The 21,528-nt window shown below is 43.1% G+C and overlaps 1 protein-coding gene across 1 annotated transcript in view; it reads right to left on the bottom strand.

The window, feature by feature from the left end:
• The window catches only part of STAG2 (STAG2 cohesin complex component), a 178,293-nt gene extending 162,840 nt beyond the window's left edge, over positions 1–15,453 (bottom strand). The window contains exon 1 of the mRNA XM_065411203.1: positions 15,372–15,453. The gene's annotated coding sequence lies outside the window, so the exon portion shown is untranslated. The remainder of the gene's footprint in view (positions 1–15,371) is intronic.
• Between the last annotated feature and the right edge of the window lie 6,075 nt (positions 15,454–21,528).

Genomic DNA, 21,528 nt, shown 5'->3' with positions numbered 1-21,528 from the left:
CTTCCTCTTTGGTAGAGTGACAAGTAGCAAAAACAAACCTCAGCCAAACTGTTTTGGTGCCACAGGTTCTGACTTTAGCTGACACCTCTACAGACAATGTCTTTCCCCTACCCATAAATAAATAAATGGACATGTTAAAAATTCTAATTCAAGGGTAAATTAAACACTTTTTTTGGCCCCAGAATATATTACAGGAGAGACTATATATGTTATGAAATGTATTATTTTCCAAAAGACAGAATATTCCCACTCTTACCTCCCAATTGGTTTATTTGAATGAACAAATGAACTAGTCATGGAACTGAACTAACTGAAATAAAGAAAACATTCTCTTTGCACTTACAAAAGCAGCTACTGCTGTAAAAAACTTCAACAAACTCTGGTTCCAGGTGCTTAGGCAGTGACTTCCTAATTCAGCAATTTGACTTTCTTTACAATATGGCAACAAATACATATTGCTTAATATATTTTTAGTCAATGTAAATTATTCTAATAGATTATAGTAAAATTAAACCTTAACACAGATTGTTAATTTCAAAATTTAATTCTAAATAGGTGTATTTTTAAAAGAATGCTATAGTTAAATTTAAAAAATCCATTTTAAAATTTTAAAAATCTGATATTTTTTTTAAATCATCAATTTTTATCCACCCTGACTGGTATCTTTATAACTTTAACTGTAATTCCAGTTAAACAATTACTTGAGGAGGAAGGAAGGAAGAAAAAGACACGGCAGTTTTCTCAAAAAACATTTGCTAGGAAGCCTGGAAATTCAAAGTTAAGGTTACTGACTACACGCACTTCTTGTTTATAAAAAAAAAAAAAAAAAAAAAAAAGTCCTAGAGAAACATTCTGAATGTCGTCACTTTTCGTGAAGAGATGCGCAAACCTGTTTGTGTTTCCAGCAACTAAATATGGTCTTAAACTTAAGTCACCAGCAGTATACTGCTGCAGACCAGTACTATTTAAAATATTACAGTAGTTTACAGTCAATCAACAGCACAAGCAAGATAGAAAAATCAGGAAGTGATTTAACTAGACTAATTCCAAGACACAGTTTGAACATGGTCTATGGAACTTTAAGGGAAGAAATCCCATCATCAACACTGTTGTTAGCACTGGTAGGAGCCCTACTGTAAAGAAGACTAATGGCTTATGGAGCTTTGATCATCATGCTAGTTAAACCTACCTTGAGCAACTTTAACTGAAAACTACCCTCTACAATAAATCACATGCCACTAAAACCATGAAGAAAAAATATAGATAAGACACCTCATGCTGTAAATATATTAAAAAATTAAACTCACTTTCAATTTAAGAATTATTTTTAAATTCATCAATATGACATTTCATAAATGTTTCAGAATTATGTTTGGAATGAACAACTCTGTCACAATAAGGCAAAGGGGAGGAAGGGAGGAAGAAATGTATTCAACTTTCAATTTAAATTTCATTGGCCTTCATCCTAAAATACAAAGATCATATGCAGATTATTGTTGTCTCTCACTCAACACAATATTTTCCATGCTGCGGTAAACTTCAGGAGAACAAAATGACATGCAATGTATGTTTACAGGATCAAAACGATTACTCTAACTACAGTAGTCACAAGGGCAAAGTGAACAGTTATTCCAAAAAAGTGGGCCATTATTATTAGATCCATATTATGCCTCATTTACAAAAGCAGAAATTGGGTTCAGAAATAATAAACAAAGATTAGTTAATATTTGCAAAAGGCTTTGAACATGTAAAAGCACTGTATAAGCATTAAGTATTAGGGCTTCCCACACATTCATTTTGGCATTCCTCCAAGCAGTAAAGTCCCACAAAAGCACTTTAACAGCAGCAAAGAGAAACTGATTTGGATCATGTAATTTTAGTCAGTTCCACACCAGTACCACTAAGGATCACCTACAATATCAGAACAGTCTCCCACCAAAAATGCTCAGCTATCCAGTGCCATTTGCATGTGACACTTTAAAGATAATCTCTGCTGCAATGAGGTTACAATCAAACATTATGAACAGCCTGAACCCCTATTCTCCTCCTAACACAGGGCAGCACACAAGCACCCACACACACTACCTTCCCTCTTCCTATTCTTTTATTCTTAATTTCAAATTAAAACAAACCCCAGCCTGAGCTCCCTCATAGGGTTTTTCCCTGTAATGTCTCCTCTCACTCCCTAATCCCCCCGACTCAGAGTGGGGCATATGCTGGATTGAAGTTGACAAGACCTACCTGGTCTTGCTGCCAGTACAAGCTAGCATGAGTCAGCAACATAACCCTGAGCCTTCCTGCAGGCTTCCAGAACATCCCATTACACTCAGTGTAGCAATCACACTATAGTGAGGCAAATAAAATTAGGATTACAACAAAGATTATGGGATTAATTTTGTTGTGCATCATGTCAGTTCCAAGTTTTTGGAGACTAAGCCCAGGCACAAGAGCAGCAGCAGATGGCACTGGAGTGGAAGTTAGTATAGGATTCTTCTCCCATTACTGGAAGCACTTGAAAAGAGACAAAAAACACAGACTCTACTGCGTGCCAGCTCACTCATCCAATTTTGAAGTCTCATGAAAGAACAAAAAAGTTATTCTCTTCTCCCACCATCTCATTCCCATGCTTGTTAAAAAAAAAAAAAAAAAAAAAAAAAAACCTTCTTCATCCATCTTCATCAGCTGCTAACCTGTTTCTCCCCGCCCCCTACCCCCTCCAAAAGGTCATCCTTGATTTCTGCCTTATCTCCACCACTTTTCAATCCCTACCCTGATGTCTTCACATCAGGCTTATTGAAATCTTTCTACCTTACACATCTCAGATGATCTCAGGATGCTTCAAGCATAATTTATACAAAAGCTTTGTGCATTTCACATTGGTACAACCATTAACAGTTTTGATGACTGCCAGTGTATTCCACAACAGAGGCCTCAGTTGCAAGTGCTGCAATACTGTGCACTGCATATCCACAGGTACTTATCTACTTCTGTTAGTATTTCTCACACCTTCTTTCCTGTCTTCCTTAGTGTTATTTCATTTCCCTTCTCCATCTTTTATTTGATTTTTTAAGATGCTCTGCTCCACTTCGTTCTTTTTTCTGTAGGTCAACTGAAGTTTACTTAAATATGTAAATTGCCAAACTACTTGGAATATGGCACAAATCCTATATTTGCTTAATCAACTGGATCTTCCCATATTAACCTCCATGACAGCAGGACTGATCCCTACATTTTTAGGGTTGAAATGTCAACACCACATTTAAAAATCCCAAAAAATAATTAACAATACTTCCCGCCCTCCCCTAACAAGTTCTGAGATCAAAGTACTTTATTTCCCCCACCACTATCCAAGACATAAGCAGACACCTTAATCTGAGCAAGGAGGCTGAAACATCAATGCCTGTTGTAGTGGGAAATAAGGGATCTTGAAGTCTGATCTTTCCATGTAAATGAAGGAAAAGTTTGGTTTTCATGCATTTTGTTCTCAAATGTATTTATCTATTCACAGTATTACTGATTTGGGATTTTCAAAATATAATTTCTGTTCTGTAAAATTTCTGTATAATTTTTAAATACTGCTGATGCATAATAAGTTATTTGTCTTACCACGTAGTGTTTACTAGTTTAAAATTGTATTTTGCATTAACAAGATACTGCTTTGAGGCACCAGCATGCTCACTTCCGTGTTCAGGGTATTATTAAATTTCATATGACTGCCACTGCACTGCATAGAATGGAAGTTGAGGAATGTAACTAAGAAGAGAAAACAAGATGGCAAATGACAGTGAAATACCCAGAGCATCTTGGGCTCCAAGAACTGACACTTTTAAACAGTTTTCAGGTGTTGAGCCCCAGGTGCTTTAGTTTCTCGACTCTGTTCAATATAGTCACATGGTACAATAATAAAGAACACGTGCATACTTACTTGAGCAATGTATTTTAAAAATAGATACATGTTGGGTACAAACACTGATTGGAATATCAAGGGTTATCAAAATAAAATGAAAGGTAACCCACCTCATAAAATGGAAAGATATGGGGTGTTTATGAGACACACAAATAAAAATGAAAGCCTGAAATGTTGCTTAAAATGGGCTACTAAAAAGAAAACTCACTCCCACCCCTTTCACAGGCAAACTGCCTTAATAATGCATTTCCTTGGTAGGTAAATCAATATGCATAGGCCAGTTTCAATATTTTTTTTTGGGGGGGGGGGGGGGGTCAATCCTTTATCAGAAAAGTAGCAATAGAACTATAACACAGATGCAGCAGAGATACTAGTGCAGCTTTGCTTCTGGTTGCCAAAGTTGCAAATGAACTGTAGATTTCTGGAAATAATAAAAGTAGTTATGAAAAAGAATAGGAGAATACTATCTGATTATTTACACATAAAAACTAATTTAAAAAGCAATATTGAAAGAACACTTGATTTATATCTCACTGATGCATAGATAAGCAGGCAATTTGTTTAAAAAAGGAATCTTATTTATAGCATATTAACAGTAGCATTCTAGGTAAGTGCCATAAAAAGGGAAAAAAGATAAATGACAGCGGCAACAAGAAAACCAGGGACATGTTTTTATTTTTAAAGTCTTTTGTGAAAATCCTTTCTACAAGCCTGCCTGGTGCATCCCCCAATATAAATGCAAGCCTTTTTTCACCCAAGTTATTCACTTGCTGTGCTCAGGACAACAGGTATTTTTCAGTGCACTTAGCTATAGTTTCAGTAACACTTTATCCTTACCAAAACAAACTTTTTTTCCTTTAAATGTGTCTAAATTAAGCTTTTTCAACAAACACTACTGAAAAAATCAAGACCGGAGTCATCTTTAGAAATGGGGGATGAGGAGGAGAAGGGATGAGTTTTAAGTCATTTCAAAGACACCACAACAAGTATCTCCTGTTTATACACCAGGTGTGTAAAACAAAGCTTTACTTCAGATCAGGAGCACAGGTGTGCATATAATAAATAATAAAAAAAAAAAAAAAAAAAAGGTATTTGGGTAAGTATTTAGGACCCAATCTTGCAAATACACATATACGTATCAAGAATAATTCCTGCAAGTTCATTGGTGAATAATGACAACTGTAAAATTAGTCATAAGTGTGTATAGGATTAGGACGTTAGTGGTGTTCTATAGATAGTATTAAAGATAGAGGCTTTACTTATCCATTGAAAAAGTTACAGCACAAGTAGTAACAATGCAAGATACCTCGCACTACCAAACCAAGGAGTAGCTAGAGACATTATGTTAAAAAAAATATTTTAAATGTTTATTTATGCTAATACCCTAGATTATTAAAACAATTTTCTATATCTAATTTATTTTTTATCACTTGTGCTGGTTCCTCTGTGCTCCTCATTTGGTTTGTACAGTGGAAAGCAGACAGCCAATTTCACTTTCTGGTTTTCATGAACAAGCACAAGGTCACCATGCCTGGGTTGCAAACATAGACGTCATCTATATTCAAACAAATGGCTTTCAATTAATTTCTATTAATAGTAGGTTTTCAGAGCTCTTTTAAAAAAGCCTCAACTCCCAAGCAGTATCATTATTAAATCAATCCTCAGCCTCTGATGTGACTGCCAATAAAAGTGACAATATTACAGGTGGCTTTGTGATGTGCACCCCTCATTACTCAGTAACAAGCTAATTCAGACCATGTCTGCACTACCACTTCTGCTGGCAAAACTTATGTTGCTCAGAGGTATGGGGGGGAAAAAACCCCTATGAGCGACAAATTTCGCTGGCATAAATGGTAGTGGTGTGCACAGCACTATGTTGGCAGAAGAGCTTCTAGCTACCACTGCTCGTTGAGGTGGTTTTGTGTCAAGGGGAGAGCTCACTCCCATCAGCAGAGAGAGGCTACACAAGCGATCTTACAGTGGCCCAGCTGCATCGGTACAGCTGTACTACTGTAAGCCCACTACAGTAGTACAGTAGTACATGGCCTTAATCAGCCAATTTCAAGTTTGTCAAGCAATACAGATGGTAACCTCTTTTTGTCACGAATGACTAGGACCTAGGACTCAAATAAAATCCAAACTTTATATTCCAGGATACATTAATTTACAATGATCTCAAAATGATATACAAGACCATACTACAGGATTCTGTTAATGGGTCAGTTACCCAAGAACGAAAAGTTACTTGTTTATTTTAATCTACTAATATTTATATCCTTAGATTGTTATACTTTTAATTATATACCCTTGCTTAGAGATTTGATTGATATGAAAAATATTAATATTCCTCTTCCCAATATTCCACCATATACAAGCCAGACTTTCTACACTCTTTCCCTTTAGCTCTGTTCTGTGAAACCACATTCATGCAAGCAAGACAATCCATTGGCTAGCCATTGTATACAAATATGCCATTATTTTTCTACATGCTTTCTGTTCATTAAAAAAGTATATATTCCCAGAAAGACACCTAAAAATCTGATGCTGTTAAATTATTTTTTTATACTTTCTACAGTCCAGTTTTTACACAAAGTCAAAAAATCATGAGATTCAGTAAATAAACCTCTTAATTACTTTGTTATAATTATAAACAGGCTCATTAAACAGATTCATTTGAACATCCACAGTAAATTCAATCTTCATTCCCAGATTCTGTGCTGTAAATCTGAGGAAAATATTCTTCATGCAAAACAGAGGTTGAATCCCTGCTTTAATATGAACCGAACCATAAATAAGGAGTTGTTATTGTAGTGACTCCATATTTAGGGGTTGCATTCCAAAAATGGGCTTAAATGAGGCATAAATTCCTGCTTTGTTCCTAAAGTAGGTGTCCAATATATTTGAAATTTCACTCAGGGTTAGAGATTCCAATTTAGTTTGTTTGGTTTCTCTTTATAAATTCTTAATAGAAAGCCCTGGGATTTCAGCTCTGACTGTAATTCTCTCATTGTTGATTGATCTATAAAACGAACTGTTAGAGCTAAACCCAAAGAGCACTAGTGCAACAGCGAAAGGATTTTTTCCCCCCTAAATGTTGGATTTAGGGACAGTTTTAGAAATATTTATCGTATAAATGAAAGTTTGCACACTCTGTATACACGCTTGATTGGTTGATGGGGTGGGCAAACATACACAAATCTGGTTGATGGGCACAATTGCATATAAAGCCTTTTCCAAGCAGAGCTACATTTCTCTCAGATTTTATCATACAACAGAAGGTCTCCTGAGCAGCTGCTGCTGGATAAAATATTCCCCCACTGTGCTTCTAAATACTACCACCACCATAGAAAATTAATACACAAAAATATAGTCTGTGAAGCAGTTACTGCCACTATGCCATCGAATATACCTAACACAACCCCATAAAAGAAAAGCTAGTTAGCCCACCTAATGGTACATACCCTCTACTCCTCCACCCACAAGCACATCATTACCACAACTACTGCAAACCACAAATCAAACACCGCAACCTGCCCTCTTACTGCCAACCTTCCCATCTCCTCCTTTAACCATCTTTCTGCACATAACCCTTTCATAAAGTACTCTCTCCCAACACAACCAGCTACCATGCCTAACATCCATAACTTCTCATCTTGTAAAAAATAATCTAGTAAAGGGTGAAAACTGAGCAAAGTTATGGTTGTGCATGGTCTGTTGTATGCCAATTTTGGTAATGTTAAGGTACGCACTGAGGGGTAGCTTACCTTTTCATTTCCTTGCTATTATGGGTTTGTGTCAGGCAAGTTGTGTATGCACTAACCGCACCTGTTTAACAATCAAGTTTTCTGAGTAATATATGGGTTTTTTTCTAACATATTTAAGGTTCCCTAGACAACATGGACCCTTTATCCCACTCTCTTCCTGAAACACAATTTCAGTTGCTCTCTCAGTAACAGTTCCCGATCCAAAAGCCACTTACCAAAAAAGATTCCCCAAGAATATTAGTCCTGAGCCCACATCATGGATCCACTAGTACAGCCCTTAGGGCCCTGAGTCTACAACGGTGCTCCCACCAATGTCAGCAGTCACTCACAACATCAACTTAATTCCACCTCTGTGAGAGGAGTAGCACTTGGTTAGGGCAACACAGTCAGGGCTAGTCTACACTGGGGGGGGATCGATCCAAGATACGCAACTTCAGCTACGCGAATAGCATAGCTGAAGTCGAAATATCTTGGATTGAATTACCTGGGGTCCACACGGCGCAGGATCGACGGCTGCGGCTCCCCCGTCGACTGCGCTACCGCCACTCACTCTGGTGGAGTTCCGGAGTCAACGATAAGCACGTTCGGGGATCGATATATCGTGTCTTAACGAGATGCGATATATCAATCCCGGATAAATCGATTGCTACACGCCGATACAGCGGGTAGTGAAGACCTACCCTTAGTGTAGACACGGCATTACAGACGCTCCCCGGGTTACGCAAGACCTGATTTATGCAAATTCGCACTTACGGAAAAAGTTCCATAAGCCAGAAATAGGATTTTTGAGTTGCGGAAATTTTTGCGCAACGTACAGGTATACGTTTCCGGCTCACGCAAAATTTGAGTTATGCAAGGATTTCCGGAACGATTGCGTAAATTGGGGGGAGTCTGTACTTACATTGCCAATTGATAGTCAGCCACATGTTGGGCAAAGCTGAACCCTCCTCCCCTGGCTCACAGCTAGAGCTCCCCCTTTCCCCAACACCTCAATTTCACAGCAGGGAGCCTACCAGGCTGTCAGCCCCGGGGTAGGGGGGCCTCCAACTGTAAGCCCCACATGGCTGTCCAGTGCCCCCACACTCCAGCTGTCAGTGCCCCACAATGCCCCACTTCAGTCGGTGCAAGCACTAATGGTGAGGACACGCACCACCAGCAGGAAGGCAGTGTGGACACCAACAACCGATTTAATTGTTGTGATGGCTGTAGGTCAATCTAACTTAAGTCAACCCAATTTTGTAGTGTAGACAAGCTCTCACTTAAAACAATTACATACATGCACAAAAGTATGTTTTAAACTCTCAATTCTGCTGAATCAAAATAGACCACCAAAAGGCAAATGTCCAAACTTGTTACTATCATGTCAAGCTTCAAAGCTGTCCCCCAAACTAGAAAGATGTTAAAGCTGATAAACTGCAGATAGAGATAATGGCTAGGGTATTTTCCCCCTCTCACTCTTTGTACTCAATGAACCATTATTTTGTTCAAACTTTGTAAAGACAAAAACTATATACACACCAAGAAGAGAAATGATCGTAAGAGAGATCTTAGGCTATGTCTGCACTAGAGAGCTTACAGCGGCGCAGCTGTACCAATGCAGTTGTGCCGCTGTAAGATCTCTCCTGTAGCTGCTCTATACCGACATGAGATAGCTCTCCCGTCGACCTAATTAATCCACCCCCAACAAGAGGCAGTAGTTATGTCGGCGGAAGACGCTCTCCCACCAACATAGCACTGTGCACACTACCACTTATGCCAGTGTAACTTATGTTGCAGGGGGAGGGGAGGGGGGGGCGGATATTCACAGCCCTGAATAACATACGTTTTGCTGACGTAAGTGGTAGTGTAGACATAGCCTTAGACTCTGAAAATTGTACCCAAAAAGTGAAAGTTTAATAAAGGTATAAGCAACTGCAATTAGTCCTTTGAAATAGAAGCACTTAGGCAACCGTAACTATAGGTCTTGCTCCAGGAATATCAACAAGAGGATTGCATTTTCTATTGCTTCTGTAGACCAAGTATATCTCACACACCAGGGACTCCCTGCATTCCTCCATTGCCTCCAAGGAGCTCCCTGTGTGTCCCCCTCACATTCCCCTCTTTTTCAGGGATTCTCTGCGACCCCTCCTTACCCTCTACCCCTCATTTCAGGGGTTCTGAATGTCCTCCCTCCATTCCCCCTTTGCCACGTCACTGTCCCCCAATCCCCTTATGACAGGGATCTGTGTGCTCCCTTCGCCCCATACTAACATGCCACATTATCCCGTTCTGTGGTTCTGCATGCTACTTCTTTCCCCCCCTTCCCCACCATGGCAGGGGCTCTATTTGCAGATACCCCATTTCCCCCTCCATCACATCAGGGTCTCTGTGTTCCCCATGTATCCTTTCCCTCTTACTATGGTCCCCTGTTCTTCCTCCCCACCATGCTAGGGTTCCCCTTTCTTCACCCCCACCAGCGATTGTGTGCCCCCCACCCCCGCCAGGGGCTCTATGCATGCTCCCATTTCCCCTGTCTCAATTTTTTTTCTTTCTGTCTGGGACAGAAGTTTTTCAGGTTGTCAACATTTAAAACTGTATTAGGAGGATGAGCAGGGCTGAGATGAGGGATGTTATTATGCTAGAATTTATTATTGGCTGCCATCAAGAGACTCTTTGATCTATAGACAATTACAGAAGTGGCTGAAGTTGCTGGTTCTGCTAACCAGATGCCAGGGGCTCTGTGGTCCCCCATTTTCCCCTTTCATTTTTTACAATTTTCACCAAAGTCAAAGTGTTCTGGGCATTGATGCCTAAAATACTCCCTGAACTTTTGGAAGAAATCAGGTGCAGCATTCAAGTCGACATGTTACAGGCAGAAATAAAAACAGACAAGAAAACATTTAACAAACCTCAAGTGAGATTTGGGGGGGGGGGGGGGGAGAGAAATCAGAGGCTGGGGTGTTGTACAAGCTCTCATGACTCGTGTAACTAGAAATGGGTTCCATGAAAAAGGTGTAACTTCCAGAGAGTCTAATTTTATACTATGCTGTGAAATTTGCTTAATATTGATGCAGAAAGTAACATTGAACTATCATGATTACAGGTAACCCAGTCAAGATTCTTCCTAAGGTCACACTGCACCTGAATCATAGTGACTAAAAGAGAAGTCACATAAAAATGAAAATGTATTCTGACACATCAGAAAATATTACAACCCATAGTTTGAAATCTGATCAAGTTTAATATAGTCTCTTCCATGAATAAGAGTACTTATCTCCAAAAGGGTAACACCCTACAGCTATTTTCTATAGGAGACTATGGAACTACCATGTAATAGCCAATAGATAAAAACGGTCTAAAATTCTATATACACTAGTTTGTAAGTATTACAGAAACTCTTAGAAAATAAAAGGACATTTAATGAGTTACATGGTTTCACATGTCTTTTGAACATAAAAGCATTTCTGCATTTAATAAGCTTGATATTTTAGTTTATAAGAACACAGCTGTACTGAGATGATTTAACTATGATAAAGCACTGTGGAACTTGTTGAGCTAAGCCAATGATTTACTAGCTAAATTTTCATGTTTGGAAAAGGAAATGCTTTTTGGTTTTACAGAACACCAATATATTCCTTTTTCACTGCCAAGAGGTTACATTCAATATTTTTAATATAAAATTATAAAAGTCATCCTTTTTCCTGTAAGTGCTCCCAAATATATCACCATTCCTTTTAAAGCATCACTGTGTCCTTACTTAGAGCAAAAACAACTGGAATACACCTAGCAAACAAAATTGATTAATCCACTCTCCAATTGCAAACAGCAAGTAGCAAACTTTACCTGGTGTTTAAAGGAGAAGGGCTTACAGCACTAATTTCTGTAGAATTGAAATTTTGTCATTTATAGCTGCAATATAATCTTCTGAACATGAACAGTGTATGCAGTGTTGTCTTCCTGAATCGGTAGATAGCCCGGAACAACAGATTTCAACTGTCTACAGCCCAAACCCTGCCCCTAGTGCACAGTGTGAGCAGGTGTCTGCATATTCAGGAATTCCTATGGGAACCGCTGCTTGGCCCCTGAGCAGTAGCAGGCTATGTCTTCACTACCCGCCGATCCGGCGGGTAGCAATCGGTCTATCGGGGATCGACTTACCGCGTCTAAATCGATCCCTGATCGCTCTGCCGTCGACTCCGGAAATCCACCTCGGCAAGAGGCGGCAGCGGAGTCGGCGGCAGCGGTCGACTTTCCCGCGTCCTCACCGCCAGGTAAGCCGACCTAAAATACGCAACTTCAGCTACGGTATTCACGTAGCTGAAGTTGCGTATCTTAGGTCGGACCCCCGCTGTAGTGTAGACCTAGCCGCAGAGTGGTCCCCTGGTCACTACTCTAGACTAGAGCTGGGAAGGAAACAGATTTCCTGTCCCACAAAACCTTGAGATTTCAAAATATTTTCTCATTCAACATTGGGAGAAAACCAAGACCTTTCAAAAATGATCATGGAAAATTAAGACACCTGCCCCAAAGTAGCCAATAACTCACAGTAGGGGCACTCATTTGGGAGACCCAGGTTCAAATTCCTTTGAATCAGGCAGAGCAGCAACTTGAACCTGTCTCTCTCACCCAGTGAGCACCCTAATCACTGGACTACTGGCTATTCTGGGGGATAGGTGAGGTCTCACTCTCTCAGGCCTGATCTACATTTAAAGTTAAGGCCGCAAAGCTGAAAAATTTACACCCCAAGTGCTGTAGTTAAGCTGATCTAACCCCTGGTGAAGATGCAGCTAAGTCAACAGAAAAACCTCTTCTGCTGCTGTAGGAAGCATCTACACTACTGCACTAAATCAGTCACCTATGGCACCATAGCCCTGCAGCAGTAGCACCCGTGGCATAGACATAGCTTCACTCAAAAATTACATCCTGATCCTGAGAAGCCTCCCTGAAAAAAAGCTTGAGTTTCATGGAAACAAAGACTCCTGCAAAAAAAATCAGTTTTGATTAGTCAGCATTTTCCAACAAACTGTTTTGTGAAAAATCTCAACCACTCTCCTCTAGACTTGGGCCTGGAATATCCTTTTACTTGTAAACCCACTATACTGGAATGGGATTCATGATGGACCTCCATAGAAACAGCTCAATAAGCCCCAGACCCTAATCCCTACTGCAAAGGAACAGAGAGCATTCACAGATCTGGACTTAATACAAAGAAAGCAGGAGGGATAGCTCAGTGGTCTCAACTTCATAGGCTCCCCAAATCATGCTTATACCATGTGCAGCACACAACATTGGTGTTTCCACAAGAGTGCTCTCAACAGCTACACGGGGTAGGGAGCACGATTTATCTATTAAGAAAAAGGAATTATTTCCAGTCATCTCTTTGGCATAATTTTAAAGCTTCCATCTTAGTTTTATCCCTCAAAACAGTTACATGTCTACAATCCCCATGAATCTTCAACCACCACAACCAGCCCAAACCTTGTGTGTGCTGTGAGCAGTGGAGCATGATAAATCTGACTACTAATCTATTGGATGATATATCAAATATAGTTGCATTTTGATTTTTATTAAGATGGTCACTCTCATACTAAGAAAGAGAAGCAAGGAATGTTGTTACCGAGGCTTGGTTTATACTTACATGTTGGGTTGACATAGCTACATCAGGCAAGGGTGTGAAAACCACACATTTCTGACTAACATACTATGCTGAACTAAACCCCAATGTAGACATAGTTATGTTAACGAAAGAAAGCTACATTGACCAGAGCAACTTTGTTCACAGTGGTGTTCCTACACCCACGGAAAAACCTCATCCGTCAGCGTAGGCTTCGTCTACACACTACAGGGTTATGCCGTCATTGCTACTCCAAAATAGTTATGCCATAACATAGACATCAACAATTAGTGTAAGACCCTCCCCCGGAAAAAAAAGTATTAATTGGTATTATGAGGCCGCAACAGAGTACCATGACAGTTTTTACCTGTACAAATCACAGACAGGGGAATAAACTACCTCTATGTCACAGGACTAGCATGAAAATCAGTTAGTGTTTGTAAAACACAAGTGCTAAATATTATCTATACGCCACTGAGACTATACACAAAACTATGCACAGTTTCAGATTTTTTTGGATATTGAGGTATATGACTGGGAAAGAATTCCAAAAAGAATGAAAGGCATCCAGGTTAAGGAGAACTTTAAGGAAACAACTTTCTGCTGGGCCAAGGGTTAAAACTAGAAGCAGTAGGATGAAACTGACCAATGGAAAAATGTAGGATGAATATTAATATTCTGTACCAATTGAGTCTATTATATTGTGGAATATTCTATTAAGGGAAGGGATGGAAGACCCAGTAACCAATCTTCTAAAACAAGACTGGACAAAACACTCAAGTAGGTAATGTAAAGAACAATCCAGCATTGGCCCCCACGGAGTGGACGGAAGAGGAGTTTTCCAGTTCTAATTTCTAGTAGTACATGATATCAACTATGTTCCTTCCAGGGATCCGAAGCATGAGCACTAACTTTATTTAAGGAAGCACATTCTTGCTGGATTTCTCGACTGTGTACACTTCAGACATATTGTAAACAGCACCAGCTCTGAGCCCAGACTTTCTAATGTAGCTACACAGCTGAACGCTTTGCTGTGCCGCACATCAGCTTGTGTTTGTGAAGCCCAGAGCCCAAGTTCACTAAACCCGCTGTAGTGTGTTCTCGCCCCAGGGGAGAGCAAGCAGGCCACCTCCTTCTCTGTGTGCGGATGACCAATGGGAAAAAAGAGAAAGGAGAGGCGGGTGAGTGCTCCGAGGACATGAACAAACACAATCGGCTCTCCAGCAGGCCCCATTAGGGCGGCGTGTGACGCACTTCGGTAACCCGACTCCCCACCCCGTTAAGAGTCACGGCGCTGACACAGCCCCTCCTCCCGTGAAGGAGGGCGACACGACAGTAAGAGAAAAGCAAGGTTTCGAACCGCTCCAGGCTACCTCCAGGAACCCCTCCTTACAGCCTCACAGGGCAAAGGAACCTCTTGTCTCAACCCTACACCTGATAGGGGAGAGAGAGAAGGACTGAGTCACCAGATCAAGCTGCTAATCAGACCAGGTCCAAAGACACAAACATAGGGTGTGGCTGCAGGGAGCACAAGAGGAGGCAACACCCCTGAACAAGCCATCATCTGTGTTTACACAGCTGAAGGGGAAATAGAAGAGTTTTAAACCAAACAGCCAGGAAGCTATTCAAAACTGGGAACTAAATCTTTCCGCAACTCTTACAGAAAAGTTTGTAACAGCTAAATGCATAATCTTGTGGGAAAACAAAGTAACTGGTTTGAAAAGAGAAAAACAGCCATTCAATTGCCACTGCTGGCCCGGGGGGAGGGGGGAAATCAACCAGCCAGTAGTCCCGGGTATTTTCAGGGACAGCAAGTATCACCTACACCACTAGCTGGAGAAGAAGACACCAAGGAGCAGACCATACAGACAGCGAGGGCACCAGCATCACCACACACAGCAGAAGCAAGCGTTGTGTTTACGTTGATCTAAAATATGAAAACACGCTTCCAAGTTCAGCGGAACTAACTTGATGCCGCTATACCCTGCCCTTCCACACACACACACCCCCATCTCTGCCCGCTCCAACGAGTCCCTAAAGACGTCTGCATACGCGTACACAAGAGAGCCCAGAAAGGAAAAAAGCTGGGAAAGCTGTTTCCTCCTACCTGGGCAGGGTTCAGCTCAGTTCACTGTGCATGTCGAGAAGAGGGGGGGGGGGCCTCTGGGCAAAGCTGTCTAAAACAAAAGTGGCGCCAAAACCCCCTGTAATCAGCCTTCTTCCTCCTTCTCTTCCCCTCCCCCATCATAGCCGGCTAGGGCCCAGCAGGGCTCCAGCAACACGCGGCTCCCGACACAAGTTTGCAATGGCCCTTCTTTTCCAAAACTGAACTGAAACTGCCCCCAAAATCTCCGGCGGGGGGCGGGCGGGAAAGCTCCTTGAACAAGTGATGTGGAAGGGGAGCCCGGGGGCCCCGAGACACACTCGCACAGGCCCTGCTCGCTCCCTCCTCAACTCCTTCAGGGCGGGAGGAGGTCAGACCCCACGGCTTCATTCCTGTCCGAAAGGGGGAAAGGCGCTTCCTCCATTCCTCCCCAAAGTGCCGGGCAGGGAGGGGACCAGCCCCCGGGCGCTGGGGGAAATCAGTTGGGGGTACCAGTCGCTGGGGGGGCATACCCCCCAGTCGTTGGGCGGGGGGGGAGAGAAACGAGCTGTCAGGCACGGAAGTCCCTAGCCCCGGCCACTCTCCGAGACGCACGACCCCGGGGCAGAAGTAGCCGCCCCACCATTTTCTCGTGCGCGCCGGGCCGCCCCTCGGTGCGCTGCCGTCCCCTAACTGGCCATCGAGCTGGGCTCCCCCTCGCTCCGCGGCGGCTCCGTTCCCCTCCCCTCGGGCGGACCTGCCCGGCCCGGCTCTCCCCGCACACACACAATGCTCGAGTCCTCCATCTTGCCAGCAGCCCCTGCTCGGCTCTAGAGAAGGGGGAGGAGGAAGAGGAGGTTCTCCATTTTAGCTCGCGGAGCGCTGGGCCCGGGCCGCCTGTGGCCGAGGAGGGGGAGAAGGAAGGGGGGCGCCTCTAGGGCGGGCGGGCAGCGAGGCCGCTTTCGGAGCCCTCTCTCTCCCCCTCCCCGCTGGGGAGCGCTGGGAAGAGGGGGTGGGGAAGCGGGGGGTTGGAGTGTTTTCTCGGCTCGGCCCCGCGTCCTCCATCTTGGCTGCACTGTAAGTCCTGTGGCCAACCGGCCCGGCGCCCCGCTCTGTCCCCCAGGGCCCCGGCCTGGCCTCGCCCCATCGCCACACACGGTCCCCGAGTCCCCCCTCCAAACTTCCAGAAGCTTCGCCGCCATTTTCTAACTTACCTTGCCCAGTGTCGGCGCAGGCAGCTCGGAGGCCCGGACCCGCGGCTCCGTCCCTGCCCCCCCGGCCCGGTTGCGGGGTGCGTGCGCCCGGCTCGGAAGCTCCGCGGCGGAGGGGTTTAGAAACGGCGCTAGGAGCGGGCAGGTTATTTAATTTGGCGGCGGCGCTGGGGATTGTTTGGGGTGTTCGCTGCTCGGCGGCTCGCAAGCGAATGGAGGGCGCAGGCGCCACCTGGCGGCCACTGAGCAAGGCCGGCTATCCTGGGCGTGGGGCGACATCTGCCGGCCGGGCTGGGGAGGCCGCTGCACTCCCCTCCCCGCTAGGCTCCGAGCGGGTAAACAAGGTGGCGCGCATGCCCGGCCCTGCCTATCTCACCCCACCCCCCGTCACTCAGCCCGGGGCGGGGCTGGGCACGCGCTCAGCGCGGGGAGATGTGGGTCATCACGGCCTTGGGGGGCGCTGGAGCGGTGGGCACGCACAAGGGCTGCGGGGAGCCTGGGCTCGGAGCGTGGGAAAGAAGGATACCAGGGCTTGGGGCCGCGGCCCGCCAGCGCGCGAAGGGAGGGTGGAGACAGCTGGGCCCAGCTCCGGCGGGGAGGCGACGAGACAGGTCAGCCGGAGGCGCTAGCTCCGGTAAGGGAGCAGAAGTTACTGCCTGAGTTTAGCGCGTGGCACAGCAAGGTCTGTTTCCTCACGTAGCATAGGGGCTGGACCTGCTGGTGCTGCCTGGCCACACCCCCTGGCTTGAGGTGGTTTCCATCATATACAGAGTTTGCAGTTTGAGTCAATGGCTCTCATCACCCCTTGTCTGAGCACCTCTGCCCATCAGCCACCCTCAGCGCACGGCCTGGCTCAACCCACCCACAGCTCAGCAAACATATGTTACTCTGCAGGCCATGGCGAGGACAGCCCCGCAGGTGCGAGGCATGGCCATGGCTGGCCCTTCAGGTTCCCCAGCCCTGCTCAGACCCAGAGGACAATACTAGCAGCACCGCATGGTCACATGGGGCCATACCAGTTTTACAGTGGTGCTGGGTCCCACCCTCCCTTTCCGTCTACGGGCTGAGCCTGGTGGGGGGCCAGCACTCAGGGTGGGGCAGGCACATGGAGCCGCCTACAGGTGCCACATAGTGGCTGCCCCCCAGCACTGCATATGGCTCAGCGAAGTAGCCAGTGTTGCCCCAGGGCAGCCAGGAGCAGGGCCATGGGGACGGAACTGTGCCAGAACTCCCTGGCCTCAGGTAGCTGTTCCCCAACTCCTGGGGGCACTGCTCTGCAGGGCCTGAGTTCTGCTATCCAGGGCGCAGCTCCCTCAGCCACTGGGTGCCACTTTGTGGCTGTGGGATGCAGATCACGACTCCAAGCCCCTTCCTTTGGAGGTACTGCGGCAGCTCTGCCCCCCTCCCTCCACCCAGCTCTGCAGCACCTACCCTGGATCAAGATGGGGAGGGGTCCAGTTGAGGAATAGAGGTTCCAGAGGAGCCATGTTCTGGTAGGCGATTCGGGTCGAGAGGAGTCGGTTCATAGAGAGGTCTGATCTGGTTCGGGCTGGAAGGAGATCTGGTCCAGTTTGGGGGTTTTGGTCTGGGAAGGGATGCGGGTCTGGTGCACTTCAGTCTGGGGAGGGATGTGGGTCTGGTCTGGTTCTGGGGGGTCATTCTGAGGAGGGATATGGATCTGGTTTGGGACGTCATTCTTGGGAGGGATGTTGGTCTGATCCGATTTGGAGGGTTGGCCATGCTTTTGGTGGCACAGCTGGTTCTGATCTTAGTCTCTGTCTGCAGGAAAGGACAAGCAAAGCTAGTATGAATGATGCTGTAAATAGAATGTATTAACGTTTTTCATATTTTTTATTTTTAAAATGTTTTAAATCTGCCCCAATTTCAAACAAAAATTTAATTCAAGCCCTGGTATTCATATGAAAAATGGAAAGGGTGAGAGAGTGTGAAAGTTCCCTTTTAGGGGTGCAGCACATGGCTGGTGTTTTGGCCAGCTTTGACTTTTGTTAGCTGTTTTTACTCACTGTGCTTTATTTTGTATTTTTTCTTTTATAATTTATTTTATGTACACTTATGTGTATTCCTTTTGCCCTAGAGCTATCATTGCTAGTACCCTAGTGGCAGCCACCTCCATCTTCAACTTACACTAGTATATTTTGTAAATAAAGCCTGTGCCGCTGTGGGCCATGTCAAAGACAACTTCTGTGTCAATCTCCTGTCTTTTACAATTGTTCCCCATGGGGGCCCACAATAGGTTAATTCGGCCCTGCATGAAGGACCTCACACAAGTGGGGTGAGGAATGTGGGGTGAAAACCTCCCCCAGCGTGAGGCAGTTGTGTCAGACACTGCTACTCCGCCCTGCGCAGGGAGAGACTGCTCAGTCGGCTGGTGGCAACAGAACCTCAGCATGCTCCCCTGCTGAGTGCTTTAGGCAGAGAATTTGTTCCCTTGGGGCAGACAGTTCTGTAATCAACCAGGAAAAGCATTTTGGAAGGGAAACAAACTTGTCTGAAAACAAACAAATCTCCCCTAATGATTATTTTTTTCAGGTAAGAACCATGGCACTAAGGCATTGTTAGTGACCTAATAAGCACTGTCCTGTGCTATGCAAGCTGGGCTGTGCACACTGGTAACAAGGTCAGCTGTTTATTTCATTCAAAGTGACAGTGACAAAATTGACTGGAATAAGAAATCTTGAGAGTGTATGTCATACCAATATCACAAAACACCAAAGCACAAAATTCTGTATATAAACACTAGTATCTAATTTCCTCTGTTACTTCCCAAAAGGTAGAGTAATTCAAAAATTAAGTTACTGCTCAATGTGAGAAAAATGTTTTAACTGACACACAAATGTCACATTGTTTTTCATTAATTGGACTGCATTATCAATTTACATCCTTTCTAATGCCCTCAAGTGTTAGCTTGTTCTTTAGGCTAGCCACAGGCAGAACTGTGTTATCTTAAATTACTTTTTAAAAACTGTTCTAAGATTCTCATTATATTTAATAAATATTTTGTTGTATTTTGCAGAGATGTTTACAATTGCATACAATGTGCATGTATGTTAGTTTCACTCTCATTAGACCTGTCTGGAGAACTCTGGACTTGTCTGATGATGATGGTGACATTTCTTCTGGTTAAGATCAGTCTTTGTTATTTTTTGTTCATTGCCAAGAGTGTTTTCAGTTGAAATTAGTTGTTACTCTTAGGCTCTGAAGGAGACAGCCCTTCTGAAAGCTTTCTTGCAGGCACTCCTGTAAAAGTTTAAAAGCCCAGGTGACATTGTAATTAAGAAATGGGCCACATTATCTCCTGTAAATGTAAACAAATTTGCTTCTCTTAGCGATTGGCTGAACAAGAAATAGGACTGAGTGGACTTGTAGGCTCTAAAGTTTTACATTATTTTGTTTTTTGAGTGCAGTTTTGTAACAAATAAACTTACATTTGTAACTTGCACTTTCATGATAAAGAGACTGCACTACAATGCTTGTCTGAGGTGAATTAAAAATACTATTTATAATTTTTACAGAGCAAATATTTGTAATAAAAAAAATATAAAGTGAGCACTGTACTCTTTGTATTCTGTGTTTGTAATTTAAATCAATATATTTTAAAATGTAGAAAAACATCCACAAATATTTAATAAATTTCAATTGGTATTCTATTGTTTAACAGTGAGATTAATCGTGATTATTTTGGGGGGGTTAATTGCGTGAGTTAACTGCGATTAATCGACAGCCCTAAATATTACCCAAGCTAGTCTGATCTTTTGTACTTTTTAAAAAGTCTTTAATTTTGATAAACAAGTATGACAAGTGTATCAAAGAGTATGGAGTGGATCATGCTACTGTACGTTTTAAAAATGCAATATCTATAGTCAGCATTGACAAAGAGATTAAGACAATTCAATCTATGCATCATTCTAAGCAATATGAAAAATAATAAATGTTAAAGTTAACACTGTTGTGACATAAGAGATTAATTCTCAAATAACAGATCAAAAAGATTCTGGACATATCCATAGATGGTTACTATCTAAAATAAATTAACTTTTTTAATCGTGATTACATTTTTTGAGTTAATCGTGTGAGTTAACTGTGATTAATCGACAGCCCTAAAAATAACATAAGAAAATAATTCTACTCACCTTTGAAATATGACTTTGTCTGGTGAACTACATCTGAATTATTTTGTGTTGGGGGCTCTTGGGGCAGGCACAGTGTATTCCTATATGGTTTGTACATCATCAAGATCACTGATGGAACTCAATAAATAACATCTATTGAAAAAACAGTGTATTTTCAAATAATAAAATAAATATTTTGGGGTACATACAGAATATTCAGATTCTATTACTTGTATATTCATTCCTTAAAAGAACAAATACAGTAATTGAAACATACAGAGTGACCATTATCCCAGCTACTTCTTGTTAATTAGTGTCATATGTAAGACAGGTATGCTATAGGCACTTGTATCTATTGATAAATACACAGCATATAAGGGATGGGCATCTGTCCCAAAATTCTGAAACATACAAATAGTCTGCTCTGAATAAATCAATATCTATTAAGATGCCAAAGGAGAGTTGAAAGATAGCCCAGCAATCTGTGTCACAGCAGTAACTTGCACATATTTCTTGCAAGGAATTAACAAATGTTGCACATGGAGGAGACTATTGGGAAATCCTGGCTCCATTTGAGGCCAGTGGCAAAATTCGCATTGATTTCAACAGGACCAGGAATTCACCTTCTGTACCTTTAAAAAGTAAATACCAGAGAAACACTAGTATTTTTTAATATGAGCCCAGGCTCACAACCTGAAGTGTCACCCTAGACTTTCCTTCTCTCACATTCAGACATACCAACATTCTATTGCCATAATATGATTTTTTCTCTCTGTCCCACTGGCTAAAACAGTTGTCCAAGCCCTGAGAATCTTCCATCTTGACTACTTCAGTCTCCTT

The sequence above is a fragment of the Emys orbicularis genome, chromosome 9 (assembly GCF_028017835.1).
Source record: "Emys orbicularis isolate rEmyOrb1 chromosome 9, rEmyOrb1.hap1, whole genome shotgun sequence".
Taxonomy (NCBI): Eukaryota; Metazoa; Chordata; order Testudines; family Emydidae; genus Emys; species Emys orbicularis.
Note: the sequence above shows the minus strand (reverse complement) of the source record. Positions and strands in the feature narration are given on the sequence as shown.